The sequence below is a fragment of the Heteronotia binoei genome, chromosome 15 (assembly GCF_032191835.1).
Source record: "Heteronotia binoei isolate CCM8104 ecotype False Entrance Well chromosome 15, APGP_CSIRO_Hbin_v1, whole genome shotgun sequence".
Lineage (NCBI taxonomy): Eukaryota > Metazoa > Chordata > Lepidosauria > Squamata > Gekkonidae > Heteronotia > Heteronotia binoei.
In genome coordinates, this window is record NC_083237.1 from 61,054,363 (window position 1) to 61,076,649 (window position 22,287).

Here is a 22,287-nt window from a genome sequence, read left to right on the forward strand (position 1 = left end):
AACTACTCTCTAAATTGATGTACCTCAGTCAAATTTCTCTCTGGTGTATCGGATGTCCTGTGTTTGTGATCTGTTCTGGAAACCAGTCTTCAAATAAATAAATCTCCTTTGTGGTTGATATACAATTCCTGCCTCAGTAACCTACATATTCTACCTGCGCACCCCAAAACTTAACTCACAGCAGTGAACCCAAAGCCTAGACACTTGTCCCCTTTAGAACACCTGGTATCTGCGGGGAAAGTTTATAGTTTAACATAAACTTGGGCTTGTCTGAAAGCATAGAAGAAAATGTGAGCTCTATTTCCCAATCCCCTATCCCAATCTTTTTTCTTTTGAAACTAATAAAACTTTTCGAAAACGAAGAAAATGTGAGTCCCCCTCAGTTGACAGAAATGGCCTTTCACAAGCCCTTCTTTCTATGCTGAATTAACATGCTTAATTCACTTAGTGGGGAAGTGGAAACGCCACTGTTGAAACTGCCCTAACGGAGCTATCATTGTCTTACCCGGTCTCCTTCTAGGATCATACCTTACATCAGGAAGCCGTGAGGCATTAATATTCTAAAGTTGAGGGAACATCTTATTAATCTTAGCTTGCCTTGTTCATGCATCCTCTTCTGTCTTAAATTTATCTGTTTTGCTCTACTAAAGTGTGTGTGAGGTAACATGAACATTTATTTATTTATTAGATTTATATTCCGCCCTTTTCTGTACTGAGCTCAGAGCAGATTAGAGACATAACAAATAACAGTTAAAACCCAATGATAAAATAATTATGGGGCAACGGGAACATTTAAATGAGGTCCCAGGTCTCCAGGTGGGGGAGAAAGTTACCCCCAGACACTTCAAGCTTTGCTTGGACACAAGGTTACAAAAGGTGGAAGAGCACTGCCCACTTAAAATAAACAACCGTAACGATATACCATGTGCTCATATCGGCTCCCTCCTGCCAGCTCTTAGGGGGTACGTCAGCTGATACTATTTATAGAGAAAGCAAACAAGTTTTTAAAAACAGCCATGTCATGACACTAACAGTCTAACTGTGAAGCAAAAGGAAAGAAACGATCAAATTTGAAGGATGGGAGGAAAAATGATCTGGCTCCTTGCTCTGTAGACATTTTTTGCCATTTTAATAACTGCAAATAAAATGAACTCTCTCCACATTCATCATCTTCTCACTGGCACAAGTCCCCAGATCTCTAAACTGCCACTAACTGCAATTACAAAGGAAGTTCAGTTAAACTTCTCTCTCAAGGATCTGAGTTGGCGAGATTTTTATAACTTTAAAGTGCTCGAAATCAAGAGATGCATCTTCTGCTACGGTCTGGAGGAGAACTTCCAAATACGTAGCGATTTCGCAATAATAGCAGAAGAACGGAAGACGACATTGAGGAACATTAACGGCAACTATTTTATGAATGTGCAGAGAATCCCGCAAGCTGTGATTCCTTTGTGCTCCTGAAGTGACAGACCGCATGCCCACAAGAAGGCTAACCACACAAAGTGCGGTTCTGCTTCTCACATTCCAACCAGAGTCCAAGTGCCCCAACAGAATACAAAAAGATTCCACCCGGGATCCTGTTTGTGTTTGCATTTGGAACCAGCCTCTTAAGCAGATATGTGGAAGCGGATACAGCTGCTGATTTGGGGGGGGGGGGGGGGACGGGACATGAGATTGTCAAATCTGAACTCACATTATAGCTTTAAGAACATAACATGCATAATTCAGAACTTTGCAGTACACACATTAGGCCTGTTTATGAAATTATTACATACCCCATACGAGAGAGAGAGAGAGAGAGAGAGAGAGAGAGAGAGAGAGAGAGAGAGAGATGCATTCTACCCAATCCCACATACGTATATTAATTTCTGCCACGGGATTAGGAGGGAAAAGAAGACGTGAAAGAAGAAACCATAGGTTTTGTTGTAGACAAAAAACAGGTTTACTATTCACTTACAGTCTCCATTTAACCACAGTATTAAGGATTATTAGACTGTCCGCTCAGTTCAACACAAACTCAAAAAATTAATAAAAAGAATAATAACTGCCATGTACAAGACCAAGACCAACAAAAAGGACTTATATGTGCCGTCGCACTCCAACTCTCCAAAATTCATGCGCACGCTTCACGAAAGAGGGGATTAGTTATTGGAAGACTCAACCATCTGCTTTCATATTACCACATGCCATTATGCAAAATTAGAGAGAAGTCTGAAAGGAGGAGGAGTGTGTAGAATTGCTCAGATCTCCCTGGGGATTTTATTAAAATCAGCGTAATACAGTGAGAACGTATATTATTATAGAAAGGGCAGTGTAATAACTCTTCACTGACTTCTTCAATAGCATAATCATACACATAGTATGTCATTGTGGATGAAACATTTAGAAGAAGAAGATGATGATATTGGATTTATATCCCGCCCTCCATTCCGAAGAGTCTCAGAGCGGCTCACAATCTCCTTTACCTTCCTCCCCCCACAACAGACACCCTGTGAGGTGGGTGGGGCCGGAGAGGGCTCTCACAGCAGCTGCCCTTTCAAGGACAACCTCTGCCAGAGCTATGGCTGACCCAAGGCCATTCCAGCAGGTGCAAGTGGAGGAGTGGGGAATCAAACCTGGTTCTCCCAGATAAGAGTCCGCACACTTAACCACTACACCAAACTTGGCTCTCCAAGTAGTAATAAATGTCCTTGAAAATTTGTGTGTGTGTGTGTACATCAGAGTACACAAGAATTTAACGCTGTAAAATATCTAGGAATACCATTCCTAGAAAGCATTTTGAATAAAGATTCTTTAAAAGCATTTTCCTGACTCCAGAACATGAAACATTTCACAGAAGTTTTTAAAAATCCTTAACATTTCTGGTTGTTTCATTAGATAGACTGATAAGAAGAAAAAAAAATGGGGGGGGAGGGGCTCTTGTCTTTACATGTCTAATCCCTGGCAGATCTCCCTTCAGAAGAAATCTCAGCATTTTGATGTCTTTGTCTAACAAAACAATTACATCCTGTTCAAGGGAAGAAAGCAGAGAAGTAAGGACAGGTATTTTTTCTGTTTTAACTATTATAAAAGAAAGGCCAACTATATAGCAGAGTGAAACTGTGAGCAATCCCACCTTCATGCTCAGCCTTCTGAAAGTCTTTCCTACATTTATTTTCCCCTTCCTTCCTTCCTTTCCCACTGCTAGCATTTATCGGTGTCCCAATCTCCTACATCTCCTACAAGGTGCTGGTTATGACCTTTAAAGCCCTTTATGGCCTGGGACCTGCCTACCTTAGGGACCGTCTCTCCCCACATGTTCCCCAGAGAGTGCTGAGATCGGGGTCTCAGAACCTCCTTATAATCCCTGGGCCAAAGGAGGCCTGTTTGAAAGCGACCAGAGACAGGGCCTTTTCGGTTGCAGCTCCCTGTTGGTGGAATCGGCTCCCGGAGGAGGTGAGGGCCCTGCGGAACCTTAAACAGTTCCGCAGGGCCTGCAAAACAGCCCTCTTCCGGTTGGCATATAAATTAATTGTTATCGGAATGCCTGAATATTCAAATCTCGAACATCAGATTATTGTATACTGGAATACTGAAGAATTGATTAAGAAAAGGTAGCATAGTACATATTGAAGTGAGTTCTTTGTGTTTTTATGTATTTTATATATATTTTATGTATTTTATTGTATAATTATTAATGTATTTTAAACTGATTTTTGTTAGCTTTTTATGTTGTAAGCCGCCCTGAGCCCACCTCAGTGGGGTAGGGCGGGATATAAATCGAATAAAATAAAATAAAATAAATAAATCTCCCTAGATATCCACTCCCCACCAAAGCCTATTTAATGTGTTTTTTAAAACCCTGATAAAAAACTGCACCCCCTCTTTGTTCCAGACAGAGACTGCATGCTAAATAAGTACTGCATGAACACAGCTGCAATATAGAGTTTGGTCACCTGAGGGTTGACAGAAACTCTCATTTAAATAGATTGCCTCTATTTCAAGAGGTGCTTCAGGAGCACAGACACATGAGTTACGTCTGACTGGAATTATACTTTATGATAGTCATCCTCACTCATTGCCAGAAATGCACCGCGTGGATTCCTCCGCAGCCGAAGTAATCCCTGCCTGTGGCCAATTCATTCATTTATTTTCCGAGCATATAAACCTTAGTGGTTAACCTTCAAAAATCCCAATGCTAATTTAATACGTGAGGCACACTAAGAAAATTGACACTGCAGACTTAATACTGTATCAGGATGCCCGTTCAGAACTGGGCTTACCAGTACCTATGAAGTTTGGCAATAACCGTGATGACCAAGGCTGAGGCACTTTATCTTCTAGATAAAAATATGGAGCAGAGGTCCATCAGTGGCTATTAGCCACAGTGTGTATGTGTGTGTATATATATATATATATATATTTGGCTGCTGTGTGACACAGAATGTTGGACTGGATGGGCCATTGGCCTGATCTAACATGGCTTCTCTTATGTTCTTATGTTCTAGAAAGGACAAAACCTTTTTGATTATTTCTAGAATTGCCAGCTCTGAGTTGGGAAATACCTGGGGATTTAGGGGTGGAGCCTGGGGAAAGCGGGGTTTGGGGAGGGGAGGGACCTCGACAGGGTGTAATGCTAGAGAGTCCCTCCCCCAAAAGCAGCCATTTTCTCCAGAGGAACTGATCTTGGTTGTCTAGTGAGCCATTGTAATAGCAAAAGCTCTCCAGGTGCCACTAACTAACTAACAACCCTTGTTAGTTCTGATGCATATGTAGCCGAGCCTTTTTGCAGACAGAAATTCATTAGCCAAAATAACAAATGTGGAGCCGCTAAAAAAGAAAAGCCCTGTCCAAGCTCCTTTAAGTCACTGGTCTAGCTCTCCCCTGGCACAAGAGGCAATCTTTTGGTGACTCCCAGAGGTAGTTTGGCAGCCACAGATAAAGACCGTCCCTCTCCAGTTTATCCTCTTCCAGTACTTGTCTCACTTCCCAGAAAGGCAATTTTATCTGGGAGCAAAACACAGCTAGCAGCTGTTTGGTTGTTGAAGTATTTGACTAAGAACTACTTCCCAGAAAGCAAAACCTTGCAGCGTGAAGAGATTTAACTTCTTCTGCGTTACAGCTCGAAGGGGAAAAAAAAGATGGCTCACAGCTTCAGTTCACACAAGCTCAAGATAAGCACTTGGAAGTTCAATGATTGTTACATCAGTGATCTCTCCTGGCATTAAGGTGCAAAGTAATCATTCAAGTATGAAACTAGGAAAAGATTGTGATCGTTCAGCACAGAATCCTCAAAATATGGCAAAATCCACACTGTTCTGACTAGGACTCCTCCATCTTTGCATCTTTCATGACTGGTTTCAATCTTACATGTTTACCGATGACATACACATTCTACTGGAATCCACTGATGTGCTATTTTAAAAACCCAATTTGCATACCTATTGCTTTTGTTCTCCAATTCACAAACGCAAGCGTAAAGAAGGAATATTTTTTTTAATTTTTAGGTCTCAGAAACTGTACTGTAAGATTTTAATTTTCAATTGTTTTATCTGGTCTATTATATCATTTGGGAGAAGAGAAAGAGGAGGAGGAGGAAGAGAAGAAGAAGATTTTGGATTTATATCCCGCCCTCCACTCCGAAGAGTCTCAGAGCGGCTCACAATCTCCTTTACCTTCCTCCCCCACAACAGACACCCTGTGAGGTAGATGAAGATATTGGATTTATATCCCGCCCGCCACTCCGAAGAGTCTCAGAGCGGCTCACAATCTGGCAAGCAGTCCTAAATATAGAGAAAGCGGGCAGTGAGTTAGTATGCAGAGTCATGGAAATGTTTTTAGCATTTAAAAGAGTCACAAGTTGGGGGGTCTGGTGTTTCTTAGTTTATGCTAAAAAGGTAAAGGCAGTCCCCTGTGCAAGCACCAGTCATTTCCAACTCTGGGGTGAACTGGGCTGAAAAAACAATGAAGGGTAATTAAATCGGTATAGCAAATTGATGTCTATGTGCCAAACCCATTAAGTATCCTGGGTGTGAAGCCCTTCCATCCTATTGTCTGATGAAGTGTGCTTCTAGTACACGAAAGCTTACATTCTGAATAAAATTTTGTTGGTCTTAAAGGTGCAACTCGACTCTTGCTTTGATCTATGCTTCAGACCAACACGGCTGTCCACCTGATTCAGTATAAGGCAGCTTTAGGTGTCCATTGAGTTGAAATAGCATTAATAATTTATGGCTATTTTTTTACTGCTCGTTCTGGAACAGCAGGGTTGCCCCCACTCCCCAAAAGCCAAGAGTTGGGGAATTCTCCAAAAATCAGAGACAGCGCAAGGATATGCTGAGCCCCACTTGCAGCAAACTGTGTCACTCACAGTCATTGACCCGTGGGAATTAGAAGCAGAGAAATGTTCCCAGTGCAGAGCTTAAGTGAGACAAAGTGGTATAATTTTAAAGATGGCATCAATTTTGAATCTGACGCCTCCACCAATTTCTAGTCGCTTTCGATGCCCTGAAACGGCGAGCCCGATCAGCGTGTACAAACGAAAAACTCAAAGGAATTCATATGACAAATAAAATAAAATTAAAGCGAGGCGATTCTGAAAGCACCATTATAAAGCTCAGAAGCCTGTATCTGAACATATTAAATGCTATTTAACCACCCTTACTCTTGAGCAGAATGTGGTTATGGAGGACTTTCAGTTCAAGACAACACTGGACAGCACCAGACTACATAGGAAAGAGAAGGAGGAGGAGGAGGAGGAGAAGGAGAAGGAGATGATGATGATGATATTGGATTTATATCCCGCCCTCCACTCCGAAGAGTCTCAGAGCGGCTCACAATCTCCTTTCCCTTCCTCCCCCACAACAGACATCCTGTGAGGTAGATGAAGATATTGGATTTATATCCCGCCCTCCACTCCGAAGAGTTTCAGAGCGGCTCACAATCTCCTTTCCCTTCCTCCCCCACAACAGACACCCTGTGAGGTAGATGAAGATATTGGATTTATATCCCGCCCTCCACTCCGAAGAGTCTCAGAGCAGCTCACAATCTCCTTTCCCTTCCTCCCCCACAACAGACACCCTGTGAGGTAGATGAAGATATTGGATTTATATCCCGCCCTCCACTCTGAAGAGTCTCAGAGCGGCTCACAATCTCCTTTACCTTCCTCCCCCACAACAGATACCCTGTGAGGTAGATGAAGATACTGGATTTATATCCTGCCCTCCACTCCGAAGAGTCTCAGAGCGGCTCACAATCTCCTTTACCTTCCCCCCCTCAACAGACACCCTGTGAGGTAGATGAAGATATTGGATTTATATCCCGCCCTCCACTCCGAAGAGTCTCAGAGCTGCTCACAATCTCCTTTACCTTCCTCCCCCACAACAGACACCCTGTGAGGTGGGTGGGGCTGGAGAGGGCTCTCACAGCAGCTGTCCTTTCAAGGACAACCTCTGCCAGAGCTATGGCTGACCCAAGGCCATGCTAGCAGGTGTAAGTGGAGGAGTGGGGAATCAAACCCGGTTCTCCCAGATAAGAGTCCGCACACTTAACCACTACACCAAACTGGCTCTCCACTACACCAAACTGGTTTATCAGCCGTTCTCTCAGCCTCAACCACAACAGTGGCATGAAATATTGACAAGGAACAGACTACATTGCAGGAGCATCAATAGGCATTGTTATTTTATCAAGTACTTATTTAGAATGTTTATCTGCCACTCTTCTGAGAGCAATGTGCAATGTCAGATTAACAGTGATCTACTTCTCCAGGTCCCTCACATACCTCTTCCTCTCTTGCTCGTTCTCTCCACCTCATCTTCTCCCCATCCCTATGCCCAAATCCTGCAAAACAGGAGCAACGATCATGGAGACAAGGAGGAGGAGGAGTTGGATTTATACCCCACCTTTCACTCGTAGTCTCAGAACAGCTTACAGCTCTCCTTCCTCTTCCTGCAACAGGCACCCTGTGAGGTAGGTGAGAGAGCTCTGAAGAACTGCTCTTGAGAGAACAGTTTTGAGAGAACTGTGGCTGACCCAAGGTAATCCAATCGGCTGCACGTGAAGGAGTGGGGAATCAAACCCGGTTCTCCAGGTTAGAGTCCGACACTCTTAACCACCACACACCAAACTGGTGAAACCAAATAAATATTTGCAGCAACATTTTCAAGCATCTTCTTGCAGTTTCATTCCTTGGCTAGAGCCGGATGGTAGCACAGAGGCTAAATCAAAACAGCGAACCGTGTGTTATTATACTGTCCATTCCATAAGGACATCCATTCCGCATATCTCACCCTTACACCAGTTATGTCTCCAAGAAGAGATTATAAAATCTGTACACATCTCCCCCTTGCAGACTGCTCCAATGAGACCGCCTCGAAAATGGCCAAATTCTGAGCTGAGGCTTCGTCCGTAAGAAAGCAGCAGAAGAAGAAGATATTGGATTTATATCCCGCCCTCTACTCCGAAGAGTCTCAGAGCGGCTCACAATCTCCTTTACCTTCCTCCCCCATAACAGACACCCTGTGAGGTAGATGAAGATATTGGATTTATATCCCGCCCTCCACTCCGAAGAGTCTCAGAGCGGCTCACAATCTCCTTTCCCTTCCTCCCCCCCACAACAGACACCCTGTGAGGTAGATGAAGATATTGGATTTATATCCCGCCCTCCACTCCGAAGAGTCTCAGAGCGGCTCACAATCTCCTTTCCCTTCCTCCCCCACAACAGACACCCTGTGAGGTAGATGAAGATATTGGATTTATATCCCGCCCTCCACTCCGAAGAGTCTCAGAGCGGTTCACAATCTCCTTTCCCTTCCTCCCCCACAACAGACACCCTGTGAGGTAGATGAAGATTTTGGATTTATATCCCGCCCTCCACTCCGAAGAGTCTCAGAGTGGCTCACAATCTCCTTTCCCTTCCCCTCCCCACAACAGACACCCTGTGAGGTAGATGAAGATATTGGATTTATATCCCGCCCTCCACTCCGAAGAGTCTCAGAGCGGCTCACAATCTCCTTTCCCTTCCTCCCCCACAACAGACACCCTGTGAGGTGGGTGGGGCTGGAGAGGGCTCTCACAGCAGCTGCCCTTTCAAGGACAACCTCTGCCAGGGCTATGGCTGACCCAAGGCCATTTCAGCAGGTGCAAGTGGAGGAGTGGGGAATCAAACCCGGTTCTCCCAGATAAGAGTCCGCTCACTTAACCACTACACCAAAGCAGATACTCCAAACATTTTAATAACCTTTATGTATAATTAATTACACCACAATAAAGCTATGAATTTTGATTGCTGGATGCAAGTTTTGCATTTGTATGTAAACTGTGCTGTTAAACCGCTGCTGACTGTTCTTTGGATGGTAATAAATGCTGATGTTGATAAAGGCTAAATGTCCAGCATGATAGTCTACAAATCCCCAGCTCAGGGGTCACAGCAGCCCTAAGCTCTGATCGTCTTAACACTGGTGAAAGGATAAAGTAGTGGTGGAAAAGACAGGATAAAAGTGAATAGAGGTATTTAGGATCCTCAGTGGTTCAGCTCAAGGGAAAATTTCACTTAGCAGATGAGCTTCAGCAGCTAATTCCTGATCTGACTTGGAGGAACAAAATTTCACATATATGAAGCTGCCTTCTACTGAATCAGACCCTCAGTCCATCGAAGTCAGTCTTGTCTACTCAGACTGACAGCGGCTCTCCAGGGTCTCAAGCTGAGGTTTTTCACGCCTACTTGCCTGGACCCTTTTTAGTTGGAAATGCCGGGGACAGAACCTGGAACCTTCTGCTTACCAAGCAGATGCTCTACCACTGAGCCACCTTCCCTCCCCTGACTGGCAGTGGCTCTCCAGGCCTCCAGTTGAGGTTTTTCACGCCTACTTGCCTGGACCCTTTTTAGTTGGAGATGCCGGGGATTGAACCTGGGACCTTCTGCTTCCCAAGCAGATGCTCTACCACTGAGCCACAGCCCCATTCATGGCTCTCCAGGGTCTCCAGCTGAGGTCTTTCACGCCTACTTGCCTGGACCCTTTTTAGTTGGAGATGCCGGGGATTGAACCTGGGACCTTCTGCTTCCCAAGCAGATGCTCTACCACTGAGCCACAGCCCCATTCATGGCTCTCCAGGGTCTCCAGCTGAGGTCTTTCACGCCTACTTGCCTGGACCCTTTTTAGTTGGAGATGCCGGGGATTGAACCTGGGACCTTCTGCTTACCAAGCAGATGCTCTACCACTGAGCCACCGTCCCTCCCCTTTCCTGGTCTGCTTCCTGGAGAAAAAGGAAACCTTGCTGTGGAAGAGACAAGGAAGCAGGCAGAACTGATGTTTACATAGAGAGGAGGTGACTGAGAGGTGATATGTTCACCATCTTCAAGTACTTGAAGGGCTGTCATCTAGAGGATGGTGTGGAATTGTTTTCTGTAGGACCAGAACCAATGCGTTGAAATTCAATCAAAAGAGTTTCCGGCTCAACATTAGGAAGAACTTTCTGACCGTTAAGAGCGGTTCCTCAGTGGAACAGGCTTCCCCAGGAGGTGGTGGGCTCTCCTTCCTTGGAGGTTTTTAAACAGAGGCTAGATGGCCATCTGACAGCAATGAAGATCCTGTGAATTTAGGGGGCAGTATATGTGAGTTTCCTGCATTGTGCAGCGGGTTGGACTAGATGACCCTGGAGGTCCCTTCCAACTCTCTGGTTCTAAGATTCTATGTCTGCGTCACGCCACCCCTCCGCTGTGTAAGCAATTCTGCAACAATCATACTGAGACCCCCTTTCTGAGCTAAGCAGGGAAAGCTAAAGGGCTGAAAAGGGGAGAAACACAGAGCTTGGCTTCCACCCCATCTCCGTACTGGCTGTGCAGCAAGGCACCTCTAGGGACATTCCACCCTCAAGATTCCTCAATGAGTCAAAGGAAAAATGAGCTGTGCCCGCAATGGGCATATTGCACAGCTATTCCGCAACACAGTCAGGACACCCTGATGTCCACACAGGGGAAAAAACTCATGCGGGAAAAGTCCAGATTTGAAAAAAGAGGAGCCCTATTCATCAGGCTATCTAGCCAGTAAGGCAGCAAAAAAGGGGGGAAAGGCATAATAGTGCGCCTCGGAATATCAAAAAATGAAAAGGGAGATCAGCCTTATGCCACTTTTTACAATCCTGGGGATCTGTCACTGTTGCAGCGATTGATCTGTAAGAAATCTATAAGCATGGCTTTTACCCAGTGGCTGCACTCTGCTATCGACAACGACAGGAAAGCAAAAATTAATTCATTTGGCCCACCTCGACCATCATATTGTGACTGATGGCAGTACCCGCCATCGTCAATACATCAATATATTTCGACGTGAGATCAACCATCACCTACCCTTGTTTTACGTAATTGTTCTACATGTTTTTATTTATGATGTTTGGTGAGCCAGTTTGGTGTAGTGGTTAAGTGTGCAGGACTCTTATCTGGGAGAACCGGGTTTGATTCCCCACTCCTCCACTTGCACCTGCTGGAATGGCCTTGGGTTAGCCATAGCCCTGGCAGAGGTTGTCCTTGAAAGGGCAGCTGCTGTAAGAGCTCTCTTAGCCCCACCCACCTCACAGGGTGTCTGTTGTGGGGGAGGAAGGTAGAGGAGATTGTGAGCCACTCTGAGACTCTTTGGAGTGGAGGGTGGGATATAAATCCAATATCTTCATCTACCTCACAGGGTGTCTGTTGTGGGGGAGGAAGGGAAAGGAGATTGTGAGCCGCTCTGAGACTCTTCGGAGTGGAGGGCGGGATATAAATCCAATATCTTCATCTACCTCACAGGGTGTCTGTTGTGGGGGAGGAAGGGAAAGGAGATTGTGAGCCGCTCTGAGACTCTTCGGAGTGGAGGGCGGGATATAAATCCAATATCTTCATCTACCTCACAGGGTGTCTGTTGTGGGGGAGGAAGGGAAAGGAGATTGTGAGCCGCTCTGAGACTCTTCGGAGTGGAGGGCAGGATATAAATCCAATATCTTCAATCTTCAATGTACTTTTGCATTTTTATCTTTTGTCTATTAATATTGGTCTTATGACCCTTAAAGTGAGCCACCCGGCGCCTGCTTCGGTGGGGAGGGCGGGATACAAGTCGAATTGATAAATAAATAAACATAAATTAAAACAATGAATGCTGGAGGAGGAGGGGAGGACCTCCAGTGTTTCAACAGATACATTCTCACAATAACTGGCATTAAACCTTTATTATACTGCAATGATGATGATCCTGGTACTATAAACATAAAAGCAGATTCCAGTTTATCACGGGAGAGTGCTGCGCAGGCACAAAAAAGAGACAAATTGCTGCTCAGCACTGAATACTAATCAGCACTTCTCTAATGCTCCGTACTCATAAAAGAAGTACCATCATACTCATGTAAAGCACCATTAAGTCACAGTCGGCTTACCGCAATCCTAATCTGGTGCAGTTCTGGTCGCCGCACCTCAAAAAGGATATTATAGCATTGGAGAAAGTCCAGAAAAGGACAACTAGAATGATTAAAGGGCTGGAACACTTTCCCTATGAAGAAAGGTTGAAACGCTTGGGGCTCTTTAGCTTGGAGAAACGTCGACTGCAGGGTGACATGATAGAGGTTTACAAGATAATGCATGGGATGGAGAAAGTAGAGAAAGAAGTACTTTTCTCCCTTTCTCACAATACAAGAACTCGTGGGCATTCGATGAAATTGCTGAGCAGACAGGTTAAAACGGATAAAAGGAAGTACTTCTTCACCCAAAGGGTGATTAACATGTGGAATTCACTGCCACAGGAGGTGGTGGCGGCCACAAGCATAGCCAGCTTCAAGAGGGGTTTAGATAAAAATATGGAGCAGAGGTCCATCAGTGGCTATTAGCCACAGTGTGTGTGTATATATAAAATTTTTTGGCCACTGTGCGACACAGAGTGTTGGACTGGATGGGCCATTGGCCTGATCTAACATGGCTTCTCTTATGTTCTTATTTTCTATAAGTTTTTATGGCAAGACACTACCAGATGTGGTTTTGGTATCGCCTGCCTCTGTGTAGAGACTCTGGACTTCCTTGGAGGTCTCTCATCCAAATACTAACCTGCTTATCTTCAGAGATCTGGTGAAATCAGGCTACCTTGGGTCATTTAAGATCAGGTGGCGAAAACCCACACAGACTGTAATTATCAGGGCTTTTTTTGGTAGAAAAGGCCCAGCAGGAACTCATTTGCACATTAGGCCACACCCCCTGACATCACCATTGTTTTGCTCAGGGGGGCTTATTTAAAAAAAAAAACCCAGCAGGGACTCATTTGCATGTTAGGCCACACCCCTGATACCAAGCCAGACGGAGCTGCGTTTCTGTGTGTTCCTGCTCAAAAAAAGCCCTGGTAATTATAATGCAGCCTATTCGTAGAACCAAAAATGCTTCTTGAATTTCTTATGTTAATTGATAGTAACACCGAATTGCTTCCTGAAAGTCCTGGTCTTCTGTCTCTTGTGGCAAATCTTCCAAGCGTTCCCACTTTGAAAAGGTAGCTGGAGAACCTCCCGCAGTCAGAGCGTATTCAGCCCCACCTTACATCTCATCTCTTGCCCTACGCTACACAAGTCCTCGGTCAAAATACTTAGAAAGGTGTTGCCATATTGCAATAAAGAAATACAGACGCGGTTTGCACAGCATATAATCCAGACTGTCAATATAAGCATGCATCGCAGATTTTCATTTTTAAAAAGAAAGCTGCCAGCACAGCTTAACAGATTAATTTGTGAAGTTCTGCCCTGGTCAATAGAGGGGCTGCATTATGTTATTTCCTTCTGACATGGAGATTTATACATGCTGGAGTTGCCATCTGTTTATCAGCAACAGAAAATACGCTTGCGCTGTCCTTCATGTACTGCAAAACACATGCGTTTTTCTTGACAGATTTTCTTTCCTACGTAGACAGCTTTCCTCATTGAGACGAACCACACTTGGAAATGTTATAGTTTAACGTTCCTTCACAATTTCTTTAACTCCATTGTTCTTTTTTTTTTTTTAGTATCAAAACTAAAGTACAGGGTTCACAAAAGATTATGTGGAAACAGGTTTTGTTGGTCTCTTAAATCTTTTTTTTTTCCCAACAGAAGCAGAGGTGATAATTATTTAAATAAGGAATCAGCTCAACATGTTTACAGTGCAATCCTTTTTTTAAAAAAGGTAGTCCTTTGTGCAAGCACCAGCTGATTCCAATTCTGGGGTGACGTCACATCACGAAGTTTTCGCGGCAGACTTTTACGGGGTGGTTTGCCATTGCCTTCCCTGGTCATCTACACTTTCCCCCCAGCAAGCTGGTGACTCATTTGACCGACCTCAGAAGGATGGAAGGCTGAGTCAACCTGGAGCCGGCTACCTGAACTCAGCTTCCACTGTTATCGAACTCAGGTCATGAGCAGAGCTTGGACCGCAGTACTGCAGCTTTACCACTCTGCACCACGGGGCTGCTAGTGCAATCCTAAGAAGAGTTAAATAAAATAGGTAGTCCCTTGTGCAAGCACCAGTCATTTCCAACTCTGTGGTGATGTCGCATCACATTTTCATGGCAGGCTTTTTACTGGGTGGTTTGCCATTGCCTTCCCCAGTCATCTACACTTTCCCCCCAGCAAGCTGGGGACTCATTTTACTGACCTCGGAAGGATGGAAACCTAAGTCAACCTTGAGTCGGCTACCTGAACCCAGCTTCTGCTGTTATCGAACTCAGGTCATGAGCAGAGCTTGGACTGCAGTACTGCAACTTACCACTTTGCGCCACGGGCTCTTATGTGGCTCTTACGTTAAGCAACTTTGACCACCCCCAGTATAGATGGAACACTCTGTCTGGGGCAGTGATTTTGTCTTCTTGGTGTTCGGGGGCAAGAGTGGGAGGGTTTGTGGAGTTCTGACCCTGCTGGAGGACCTCCTGATGGCACCTGGGTTTTGGCCACTGTGTGAAGGCTTGAGCCGGCTACCTGAACCCAGTCAACCTTGAGCCAGCTACCTGAACCCAGCTTCTGCCGGGATCGAACTCAGGTCGTATGCAGAGAGCTCGGACTGCAGTACTGCAGCTTTACCGCTCTGCGCCATGGGGCTCTTAAGAAGAGTTATTCCAGTAATAATTTCACTGAAATCAACTGAAAAGCTAAAAAATTAAATTTAAGGTGAGGCACCAATCAATGCCTATCCAAACTTGAGAAGGGACAGGTCTCAGTGGCTCATGTGTCAGAAGGTCCTTGGTTCAAATCCCTGGAATCTCCAGTTAAATGGATCAAGTGAGAAAGGCACGGACAATGAAACCCTGGAGAGCCTTTGAGAGTGATGGTGGATGACACTGACCTTGCTAGACCAAAGCTCTGAATAAATAAAAGATGTATGAGAACAAAGAAGTCAAGATGCCTCTGAGCGATTTAAGACTTAAGCCATTCCAGATGATACTACAATGCTCTGCTTCAAATGTCTATTGCCTCCCTCTTTAGTTTGCAAATTAGTTCAGGCAGGAAGAAGAAATTGTCTTAAAAAGGAATTCTTTCGCCGACAAAGACGAAAACAAGCAGCCATCCAAGAAACAGATTGCTACTGCTTCCTCTTTGGGCAGGCACAATAAGTGTTGTGAGTCGCTATTGTGTTGTGAATAACCCCTGTGATTACAAAAAGTAAACAGCCACATTTTGTACATGAGATTTCTGTAACGAATGTCAGTAAATCAGAAATAGATTTGCAACTTACAGATGCACCCCTTAACAACACCTGAACAGCATACTCAAGATTGCTACAGCACAGACGTTGTCTCCAGATGGTGATGCGATAATTCGGAGCAAGAGGCGTCAGTTATCAGAGACTGTTAAATTAACAAAATGTGCTAGTCTTTTAAAGCATGTTTTACGTTTTTAAAATGTTTTAATCACGTTTGTCTGTGTCCTTTATAAAGCTTATATCTCCAGTAGCTGGCATTACATTTTATTACATGTGTGGCCAGGCCCAACGAGGTCTCATTTAGGTCAGATCTGGCCCTCACAACAAATGAGTTCAACACCCCTGTTTTAGGAATTGCTTCTGTGGTTCACATAGCTTCTACAGCAGCGATGCGATACTCAGCAGTTCAGGAGCCACATGTGGTTCTTCTAAAGACCACTTGTGGGTCTTCTGAGCCCTGTTCCTCAGCATGGTATCTACCCCATATTTTGTGAAAGTGAGCAATCTTTAGCCTGTGGGGCTGGTGGTTGGCAGGTGGTTCCCTGTTTGAAACAGTCACCACTGGGGGAACAGGTAAGCATTATAGCATTGGAGAAAGTCCAGAAAAGGGCAGCTAGAATGATTAAAGGGCTGGAACACTTTCCCTATGAAGAAAGGTTGAAACGCTTGGGGCTCTTTAGCTTGGAGAAACGTCGACTGCGGGGTGACATGAGAGAGGTTTACAAGATAATGCATGGGATGGAAAAAGTAGAGAAAGAAGTACTTTTCTCCCTTTCTCACAATACAAGAACTCGTGGGCATTCGATGAAATTGCTGAGCAGACAGGTTAAAACGGATAAAAGGAAGTCCTTCTTCACCCAAAGGGTGATTAACATGTGAAATTCACTGCCACAGGAGGTGGTGGCGGCCACAAGCATAGCCACCTTCAAGAGGGGTTTAGATAAAAATATGGAGCAGAGGTCCATCAGTGGCTATTAGCCACTCTGTGTGTGTGTGTGTATTGGCCACTGTGTGACACAGAGTGTTGGACTGGATGGGCCATTGGCCTGATCCAACATGGCTTCTCTTATGTTCTTAAGCTGCATGCCTCCTTGATGCACAGGCCTCATGCCAGTGATGGAACTAACTTTGGCTCTTTTGTGTTGATGGTAATTGTGAATGTATCTCTCTGAAAGCTACAGACAGAGCACTGCTGATCTGTGACATAGATTCTTTATCCTGGAGTGTTTGGGTACAATGTAGGAAAAGGGCAACTATTCAGTGCGTAGGACTAAAGTAGTGTTCCCTAAGGCAAATAATATATCTGCACATAACCGTTAAAGCAACATAACCAACACACAATTTTACTAGCTAGACTGAGCTTATTGTGCAAGATATCCACTATGGATCACTCCTTCCAAGCTTGAAGAAGATACACACACACAACCAGTACCTACTAGTTACATGCACGTATCTGCAAACCACATACCAAAAACCACAAACCAAAACTGAAGTCATAAGAACAGCTTTTCATTTTCTTCTCGGTTTCTCTTCTTCAGCATTTATATCATAGTTTGTACCTCTCTCCACTTTCCATCTTTATCAAGCCTTCAAAAGGCTGACAGGAAAAATAAGTTATTCATTTGAAACTGAATAATGCTGGAGGAGAGTTTCACAGATAACAGTAGAACGCCAAAAAAGACAAATTAAGTGCTAGTCACCTACATAATACAGAAAATGACACATGATATTAATGAGCCCAAACCTACTATGCGCATGGATTGCATGAGGAGCTCATACCAAGGAATTGCCAATGAAATTACTAACCATTTCACGTTCTAGGGCCAAGACCGCATCCCTAGGAATGAACAGCACCAAAACCAAACTTCACAGGAGAAGCATTTGGAGGAAGGCAGCTGAATTAATAAATTTTGTTCCACCAGAACCGTGTAATGGAGTCCAGAATTTGAAACTGAGTCTACAATTCACTCCATACAAAACCCTCAGTTTAAAGCCTACAAAGTGAGACTCCTTCATGAACTCTTGCTTCAAGGTAGATGCAGGTGGGCAAATGTGTTGGTCTGAAGCAGCAGAACAACATTTAAGACCAACAAAGTTTTATTCAGAATGTAAGCTTTCATATGCATTCAGACAATGGAATAGGGTACAATGAGCAGAGCTACTTACAGCTGGTAGGCCGTGGTTTAGAATGCAAAGGGGTATAAAGTTAGAATCCAATGCCAAAATTAACAAATCGAAAGAACATTTGGTCTGGATAGCATTTGCGTGGGAAACCAATAAAACAGTAACATGACAGAATGGGAGAATGAGGTAATAAATGCCTGTTAATTACAATATTGCTAGCAAGCCTGAGTTAAAATGAGGACATTTCTTTCTCAGAGGTTTTTCCTGTCCACCTGATTTTTACTTTTTAACACGTAACGTACATATAATTATTCTAGTTTGCCGTTAGAAAAAAAAGAATGCATTAAAATATAGTGGAAGATGGGCTTAGTATATGCAATGAGATAAATATGTAATGAGACAAATGATTATGAAACTTGGAACAAACACCTCCCCAGGACAACAGGGATATTGGGGGGTTTTAATCTCATATACGCTAAACCCACTTTCACCAAGTATAGCTATATATCCACAGCAGGGGTCATTTTGTAGAAAAATAGGTGGTGCTCATCCAGGGATTTGTTATGCAGCTGCACCTGCTATTCAATGGACAAGGTATGTAGGTTGGGAGGAGGAAGGGGAACCCTCAGAAAGGTTCAGGAGCTGTGCTCCTGTGAGCTCCTGCTGAATTCAAGGCCTGATCCACAGTATTCCAACGTATCTCTCTTTTAGAATAGTGTATCAGAATAATGTTTTTTGTATTGACATACTCAAATAAGGGATACTGGCTGTTTATCCCATTACATATACCAAAGCTTAAAGAATATACTTTACAGGGAGAGCCAGTTTGCTGTAGTGGTTAAGTGCGTGGACTCTTATCTTGGAAAACCGGGTTTTATTCCCCACTCCTCCACTTGCAGCTGCTGAAATGGGTGAGCCATAGTTCTGGCAGAGGTTGTTCTTGAAAGGGCAGCTGCTGTGCGAGCCCTCTCAACCCAACGCAACCCAACGTTTGTTGTGGGGGGAGAAGATATAGGAGATTGTAAGTCGCTCTGAGTCTCTGATTCAGAGAGAAGGGCAGGGTATAAATCTGCAATTCTTCTTACCCCTGCCTTAGATACAGAATACAAATAAAACTGGGAAAAACATCCAAGATCCATTTCCGGCCTCAAGCATTTGCTACCCTTGGCATAGCTGGAACACACCATCACCATATCAGATAAGGTGCTTTTGGTTTCCAAGTCAACAGATAGAAGAGATTACCATTGGCTTTAGGAGACAACCTCCGTTAGAACATAGACGAAGGCCGTGTCTCTCTGTTAATCCTACTGGATTTATCGGCATCCTTTCATACAGCGGACCTTGCCATCTTGTTGAGGTGTTTTGTTTGGAGGCAGAAGTCAGTATAAGAGGGTGTGCGTTTTACCAGTTCAAATTACTCTCCAGAGGTTGCCATTGGAGACCAGTTGTCATCAGATCTATCTAGCGTGATTTCACGGAAAAGAATCTTACCCCCCCCCCCCCCACACACACACACACAACACACACATGCTTTTCAATTTCTATGTAAAGCCTTTAGGACAAATCATTGATATGCTGGTGATAGCGTATCTAGTAATCAAAATCTCCTGGGTAAAGCTGTAGAGGTTCTGAATCACTGCCCAGCTGCTTCGGTTAGATGGCTAAAAACAAAACAAAAATTCCTAGAATTTGTTTGCTTAATCCAGGAAAGAGATAACGCTGCTTGGAAAGTCAGCTTTATGTAGTACTGCTAACTGTACCCCATTTCACTGTCTGATGAAGTATGCTTCTAGCAGACGAAAGCTTACATTCTCAATAAAACTTTGCTGGTTTTAAAGGGGCTACCGGACTCCGACTTTGTTTTATTGCTTCAGACCAACACAGCAGCCCACCAGGATCTAACTTAACAGTGTGTCATCTGCCTTTAGTTCCAGAAAGAGAGGTGGATTATATATAGCACATATAAAGAAACAAAATTATCATGGCTAAAATCTCCCCCCCCCCCAGTGTAACCCGAAAGTTCTTGGGATTGCAAAATCAGAGGAAGAAACACTGTCCTCAGCAGTAAACTCCAAATTCCTAATCATTTCACCATTCATGCCAAAAGACTTCCAAAAATATTATCCACGTTTCAAAAAGGGAAAGGCAGTCAATTTCCTACAGTCTTTAACCACAGTCTTTACAGCAGCACGTTATCACTAAAATGCACTCATGAAATACTCCATTAACGACACTTGCATCTTTCCGTAAGGCAAAAAAACCCAGTATCAATGGCAGTTTGCTTCTTGGATGCTTGTTGCCAATGAATGCAAGGTTTCAGAAGAAAAGAAATACAGAAAAAGGCCTGAACTTCAGCTGAATAGCCTTTGAAATGGAGGCACCTCCTCTTTTCAGCCCCTTAACAGAGCCTTCATCACACCAGCAGAACATAATATCAAGGACACAAAGACCAATTTAAAATGCTGTACCTTAAGCAATTCCCTTTTATTCCTCTGGTACAAAACACAGCCAGAACAACTAAACTTTTGAAGGGGATTTCACATCTTCTAATTGTAGAATAAGAGCCACGTGGCACAGAGTGTTAAAGCTGCGGTACTGCAGTCCTAAGCTCTGCTCACAGATCTGAGTCCGATCCCCGGTGGTAGCTGGGTTTTCAGGTAGCTGGCTTGAGGTTGACTCAGCCTTCCATCCTTCCGAGGTCAGTAAAATGAGTACCCAGCTTGCTGGGGGGGGGGGGGAGTGTAGATGACTGGGGAAGGTGATGGCAAACCATCCTGTAAAAAGCCTGCCGTGAACACGTGAAAGCAACGTCACCCCAGAGTCGGAAACGACTGGTGCTTGCACAGGGATCTTTCCTTTCCTTTCCAATTGTAGAATTCCCTATAGTTATGACAAACAAGTAACTGCCTATCAACCTAAGGAAACTAATGCCCAGGGGGTGTTTTTGAGCAGGAACACATAGGAACGCAATTCCTGGCTGGCTTGGGGGTGTGACCTAATATGCAAATAAGATCTGCTGGCTTTTTCTACAAAAAAGCCCTTTGCAAAAACAATGGTGACATCAGGGGGGTGTGGTCCTAATATGTATATCGAATTCCTACTGGCTTTTTCTACAGTAAAAGCCCTGCTAATGCCTATTGGCCATATCGGTTCTTCAACCCCATGCCCATGAAAAAGCACCGCCACCACTTCCACCAACATTTCCCTGCGTGGTAACTGAGCTTTTTCAGTTTAGTAAAGTTTCAGTTTTTCAGTTTAGTAAAGAGATGACTAAAGGGGGACATGACAGAAGTTGACTGCAGATTTATACCCCGCCCTTCTCTCTGAATCAGAGGCTCAACAGTGCCTTACAATCTCCTATATCGTCTCCCCCCCACAACAGGCAACCTATGAGGTGGGTGGGGCTGAGAGGGGCTCTCACAGCAGCTGCCCTTTCAAGGACAACTCCTGTGATAGCTATGGCTAACCCAAGGCCATTCCCGGCAGCTCCGGTTCTCCCAGATTCCACGCACTTAACCACTACACCAAACTGGCTCTCGGGTATCTTGAATGGCAAATAATACCCAAGCTGTGTTTGCCCTTAATCCAGATTTTTCACAGCTGTGGTTCAGAAGGGATCTGAGCATTCTAAGGGGCAAAAGAGTCTCTCTTTGTGAGCCTGAAGCAGACTGAGACTTAACCCTAACCGATAGCCCTTATAAGCAAGATATTAGTAAAGCTGACTGGGGACTCTGGAATCCTCTCTTGTGCTAGAAGAGTGCGCATCTCTGTTACCCGAAACAGCAGCTCTTGAGCAAGACCAAGCAGCCGCATCGCACATGCCGAACCACAGAAGGTAAGACCACTTTGCTTCGTCACACAGGGCTGGTTTTCCATCCAAGCAAGGTGGGCCACTGAGACGCTGGCAGTACTGTCGAAGCCAGTAGTCTGGGAGCAGGCAAGGAGTATGGTTTACGCTGATCTCCAGGATTCTGCAGCTACCACTGACTCCAAGGGGAGCTCCTGAGAGGCCGGCAGCTCTGCTGGTTTGCTCCCGATGTCTGGCTTTGTATATCCACATGAAGACAACTGTTTGCTGGAAGACCTACATCTTTGCAGGTAGATGTTGCAAGGTTTCTTGAGTGCTCGGTCCAAGGAGGTAGCTCTCCGCTGCCTAATAGTCACATTTCAGAGGCACAATACTGAATATGGACAAAAGCCAATCTCTGACTCTGAAGAATCATAGAGTTGGAAGGGATCTCCAGGGTCATCTAGTCCAACTCCCTGCACAAGGCAGGAAACTCACAAATACCTCACCCTAAATTCACAGGATCCTCATTGTTGTCAGATGGTCATCTAGCCTCTGTTTAAAAACCTCCAAGGAAGGAGAGCCCACCACCTCCCGAGGAAGCCTGTTCCACTGAGGAACCGCTCTAAGCTCACAAACACCTCCCCCTAAATTCACAGGATCTTCATTGCTGTCAGGTGGCCATCTAGCCTCTGTTTAAAAACCTCCAAGGAAGGAGAGCCCA

General features: G+C 44.5%; 1 protein-coding gene across 7 annotated transcripts in view; it reads right to left on the reverse strand.

The window, feature by feature from the left end:
- Positions 1-22,287, reverse strand: part of MAPT (microtubule associated protein tau) — a 138,452-nt gene that overhangs the window by 92,147 nt on the left and 24,018 nt on the right. The gene's annotated exons all lie outside the window — the stretch shown is intronic.